This window comes from Halichoeres trimaculatus, unplaced genomic scaffold (genome assembly GCF_033239565.1).
Source record: "Halichoeres trimaculatus isolate MK-OKI-2021-1 unplaced genomic scaffold, fHalTri1.1 fHalTri1_scaffold_10, whole genome shotgun sequence".
NCBI lineage: Eukaryota > Metazoa > Chordata > Actinopteri > Labriformes > Labridae > Halichoeres > Halichoeres trimaculatus.
In genome coordinates this window covers 28,535,345-28,541,344 of record NW_027437187.1, presented here as the reverse complement: position 1 = coordinate 28,541,344, position 6,000 = coordinate 28,535,345, and positions in this window count along the sequence as shown.

The following is a 6,000-nucleotide window of genomic DNA, read 5'->3' as shown; positions in this document are numbered from 1 at the left end:
ACAAGTCATGATGTGCCTATGTCTATTTAAAGATATTAAAAGACAAAAATGATGCCTGAACAGCTTGATTAGAGTGATAAAAAATTCACCAATGGGATAGAAAAAAAATCCTAAAAATTTCTAAAAATTCAGGCATCATTTTTGTCTTTTAATACCTTAAAGTAAAACATCTTTCTCAGATCTGTCGATCCTCTGAGTGTCTTTTCTTTTTGGACACCTGACAAGAACAATTATGTCTGCTCACAAAACCTGTTTGAATAACGCTAATAAATAATGCTCCACTTTCTTTCTTTTATGGGTGGAGCAAACACTACACCACGCTATGTTTCCCAACCCTTTATTTTATCTGTGAGGCCTTAGAGATGATGCAATTCTTTGTTTCTGGGGCTGAAGAGCTGTACGCTGTTCAATCAAAGAGGAAATTCACCCCACGAATCATCATATCTTCATATTCTAAGGTGCTCATAAATGCAGCAGCAGCGTACTTTGCAAAGGATGTGGCAAGAACTGAAAGATCCTGGTGTAAAAATCAATTTCAAATCTAATTGGTCATACTCAAAGTTGTTCGTGGTACATGGTGTGTAGCACTGTCATACACAAATCAAACTGAAAAATAATCCATTATGAAAATCAAAATATTTTGGCCTTATAAGATTATCAGCAATCACCTTGATCTCTTCCTTTGCCCTGATTTCCCGATGTTCATACCCTGTCTCACCACAGGGGGGCAAAGTGATGTCTTTGCCCCCTCCTGCTCCATCAGCACATTCTCCCCCTCTGCTGCTGCTCACTTGAATACATTTAAAAACTCCTCAGACTTGTATTTCTGGCACCGTGGCAGCAGACACGCCCAGCACACTCAGTGTTTGCTTTGCCAACAGGTTTAACTCTCTCATCATCAGAATCTGCGCATTGGAGTCACCTGTGACTGAGTCTACCTTAAATCCAGGATGCCCCCGAGCTCAAATTCATCATTAAGAGATACGATTGGATAGTAGTGGGTGATTTAAGGACGTGACTTTGCTGAAGTGACGTTCAAATTGATGCAGGAAATGCAAAACAATGCATCACAGGAAAGCTTCTGTTGTTCTCTCAGTGACCTCGTCTTCTTCCTCTTTGGACTTAAAAAAGACGCACGTTTCAGTTTCCACAGGTCAACAGCAGCACAATGTCAAGCCCCTGAAGTTGTAGGCTTCTAAAAAAGTTCTCTATGACCTGGATGTTTTGGTGATTTTCAGTAAGAAGTGAGAGATAATCTGAATTGAGAGCAGATTATACTCAAGGTTTAATAGAATATGCTGCCTCCAGATGTAAGTTTGGTGTTGGATCAGAGGATCTGTGGATAAATCAGGTTTGGTGCTGCTTCAGTCTTGCCCGGTGTTAGTTAAAATACAAAATCATGGTTTGATAACCGTGATCCTCCTGTTTCAGCACCTCCATGTGTACCGACAGGTCAATAAAGAAGAGCTCTTCTCAGTCTGATGCGAGTGAACATGATTTCCCTGCTTCCACCTCCTACATAACGCCGTCCAAACCCGTTGGAATTAACTGGAATGTGTCCTGACAGCCAGGCCATAACACCAGACGCTGGTGGTTGACCTCTTTGACAGTCTTGTGGTATGGATTGGGAATGAATGAATCCCTGCAGCTATCTTCTGCAATCTGAGGAGGAAGGCTTCCCAGAAGAGTGAACACAGTGAAGATGCCCAACAATAACACATGGGTGTAATCAGGAGTCATTGATCACATGTGGGCTCTAAATCTTGTAGTTATGTCTGATTCAGCGGTTTAGTTTGGCAGAATTATAAATTAGGATTCAGACAGCTCTAAACTCAGATCATGTGTGCCACTGAGATGGAGAAGAGTCTGACACACCTGCTAACTTGTGTTCAGTAGATTACTGATTTTACACCTTGTATTGAATATCCAATCCCAGAGACTTCTTAAACAGCTTGAAACAAAGACTGATGACTAGATCATAATGATTCACTGTATTTTTATTTATTTTTTACTGTAGCCTTTATACAGTGATAGTTGCAGAAAATAATGAAGCATTTCTTTTGCAGCTGTGAAAATGAGTTAAAACTTTTATGTTTAGAATGCAGATGGCCCGGTGGTTTAGGTTGTGCTCCATGGCAAAGTAAGTTTATTTATATAGCACATTTCAGCAAGGCAATTCGAAGTGCTTTACAGATAGAAAATATTAAAAGAAAACAATCAAAATAGAATTAAAAATCAGATAAAAAATAATACAATACAATAAAACAAAATAAAATTAAAAGTAAAAAGTTAAAACAGATTTTAATAAATAGAGTTGCTGTGCAGAGTTGCAAAATTGTGTGATGTTTTTAATTTTTTTTTTTTTTTTTAAGAAAAGTTATAAAAATGAAATGTTAAAATGCTCTGATAAAAGGGAGCTGTAAAAAGGTGAGTTTTCAACCTGGATTTGAAGAAGCAAAGCTGATATTTTCTGGCTGTTTGTTCCAGATATTTGGAGCATAGAAGCTGAATGCTGCCTCTCCATGTTTGGTTCTGACTCAGGGGACTAAAAGCAGACCTGATCCAGATGACCTAAGTGGTCTTGATGGTTCATATGAGATCAAAAGATCATTAACATATTGTGACCCTAATCCATTCAGAGCTTTGTAAACCAACAGGAGTGTTTTAAAGTATATCCTCTGACAAACAGGAAGCCAGTGTAAAGACCTCAGAACTGGACTGATGTGATCCACTTTCTTGGTCTTAGTGAGGACTAGAGCAGCAGTGTTGAACCAGCTGCAGCTGTCTGACTGATTTTTTCAGGGAGACCTGAGGTCCACCTGTGGCCTTTGGCCTCTTTCCTAAATGTCATTCCCCACTTTTGCCCTGTTTCCTGCTCTATCCACTGTTGTCTCTATGATCTAATTAAGGGCATAAAAGCCCAAAAAATAACGTTAAAAAAATCATATTTCACGTGCACTAAATCTGTCAGAAGTCGTACATTTGTGGCCCAAAGTTTTACGAAAGGCACAATTTTTTCACAAAGGTCAATTTTTATGGCAAAGAACAACTTTTTGGTTAATTACTGTACATCTAATCACTCTTCAATCTAGAGTTAATACAAATTGCAGCCATAGGAACTTTATAAAAACCAAAAATTTTTCTATTCTCTAAACTTTTGGCCACGACTGTATATTTTGGGAAAGTCCAGGTCTTTGGAGCTTGTGAAACATAAGAACCATTACAGTTTGTCTAAGGGAGAAGTAAACACTTCAGTATTTATCTACATATCTGTGTATAAGGAGCGGTGCCCGCTCTGCCTGGTTGGTTCAGCTTTCCGCCTCAGGAGCTTATGGAAGGAAGTGAAGGGAAGGAAACTAGGAAACAGGCTACAACTGAGACCATTGAAGTGGCTTCCTCTCTTATTTCTCTTTTCACATCCTATCAGTTCTCTGCTGACTGGTTTGGTCAAGCAGTGTTGTTGTTGTTGTTGTTTTGTTTGTTTGTTTGTTTGTTTGTTTGTTTGTTTGTTTGTTTGTTTGTTTGTTTGACACATCCCTGCATGTATTTGCAACATTGCTTTGGGATCTACCAATTGATTATTCAATTATTCTGGAAAAAGAATAAAATCAGATTTCTGTAGTGAAAAATCACCTCTACATTTGTTCCTGACTTCAGAAACAAATTCAGTGATATGTAAAAAGAAAAAAAAAACTTCTCTTCACTGAATCAGGATGTGATAGCACTGTTTGTTCACTCAGAGTTAATCCATCCTGACCCCACTTGCACTGCTGAGCTTGTGTCCTCATATCACACTCCTACATGTCGTTTTGGTTCACGTTCCCATTCTCAGATCTTCCTTATTAGCTGCAGCAGTTTTCAAAGAAAAAGCTCCACAAGCTCGTCGCTGGCCATGTGTATATCATCAAACTGCGGACAGACACAGTTAGCAATTACATGATGAGCAAAAGAGCTTGACAGATTTGTCAGAGACTGTAGGAGCTGTAAGGAAAAATAAGAAGTTAATGTCTGGCTCTGAGCTTTATCTGCTCTTGTGGGAAGATTTTATTTTAACTACCAGAAACAGGTCCAGAGGTGAAAGGGTCAGAACTCCCACTAAAAGCCAGAACTCCTGATTTTAGACCTCACATTTGGTTTGTCAGGCAGATTTAAAACTTGTAGGCTCTTCTTTGAATAACTTGTAATAGGGCAGATGTTGGTTAAAGATACAGCATATGAAATTGAATTGTTAAACCTTAAAATAAACTTAAAATAAAGGCTTAAAGGGAGTGGTTGTTCCTGAGACATAGACAGTTTTATTAATGTCATAACTGAACCAAAACAGAAGATCCAGGCGCGTCAACACAAAGCCACAGCAGGCCTCCCCCCTCAGAGTGCAGCATGGAAGACATGGATGTTGTTTCACTGATGTCACACGCTGGTTTTGAAGCCAAACAATGGAGGTCACCATGTTGGAAATGCTGACTCAAACTAACTTCCGATCAACCCTGCAAGAGCTGAGGAGGTGGAGTTGAGGTAAGCCTTAAGCCTCTCACTGCTCCAACACACCCGTCACTCAACGCCTGTCTGTCAAATCAGCCACAACCCTAATTATGCAACTATAGGAAGAGCTCTCAGTCCAAATATTTTCCATCCCACCATCTGTTTAATGAGCATCCCAGGCTGGGTTGCAGGGTCAGGAGGCTATCTCAGCTTTTATAAGGTGAAAGGTGGAGAAAATCTGAGGTGGGTTATCAGTCCATCACAGGGCTAACTTGTAGAGACAAAAAACTATCCAGGAACAGACTGAAACTTAAAGACAATTCAAAGAGCCTCCTGTTCACTGTGGGGTGGTAGCACTAGCCACTACACCACCATGCAACCTTTGAAGCCTAATAAATAGTTATAAATTTTAAAAATGTAAGCCCAGTATTTTGGTTTGTACATTTCTTAATTAGAAAGACAATCAGAATGTCAGCCAGAGCAAGTGTTGGATGAACTGATCAGGAATATGAGTTTTTTGTTTAGATGATTCGTTAATAAGACTTCTGCGTGGAGTTTGCACTTTATTCCCGTACATACGCATGTTCTCGGCTCGGGCTTCCTCCCACAGTTCAAAAACATGCTCATCAGGTTGATTGGTCACTCTAAATTGCATGTGGATGTGAGTTTATGTGTGAATGGTTGTGTGTCTCTACATGTCAGTCCTGTGAGAGGCTGATGACCTGTTCAAGGTGTTTCTGCCTTGTGCCAGAAGACAACTGGGATAGGCTCAAAAGTAGACATGCAGCGATTGATTTCCTTAACTTAGGGGGATCAGGGATCAGGGATCGACCCATCCTTACATATGAAACTGATCTTATATACCTCTGGGAAGGTCTGACAGCCAGCCATTGTTGTTTCTTGCTCTGAGACCTAAAACTCAGGACACTTTATTGGTTGTTTAAGTTAAAACATTAAGATTTTATTGTTTCACAGGTTTTGTTCAATGATTTTCAATAAAATAGGAGTGGAACATTAAAGGTATATGCTGTCAGTTATAAAAAATAAAGATCAGTATCGACCCAAATCGGTATCAGCGGGTCAGGCTTTTTAACCTCTTAAGACCCAGCGTCCACATATGTGGACATTACATTTCTGCCTCTCAGACCCATGATACTTCATTTTTTTATACTTTGATCTATCAGTCACATTAAGGGACACTGCCCACATCATCTTTTGAGGAAATTACAACATTACACACATTTTAGTGAAGAAAACAACATGTTTAAGTACAATAACACCACTAACAAACACATAATAGAGAACTTGTGACACAAATAATCAAACCTCTCGTACTAAGACAAGGTTCAATAATTGTACTTATTAGGTCTTACTAATCCAAAATAGCAAGGTAAATTAAAAAAATGCAGACCAGACAGAAGCTCGGGTCTTAAAAGGTTAAAGATCAGTGATCTGTGATCGGCCAGAAAATTGTGATTGCTGCACCCCTACTCAAAAGAGAATTAAGATGAGACGTGT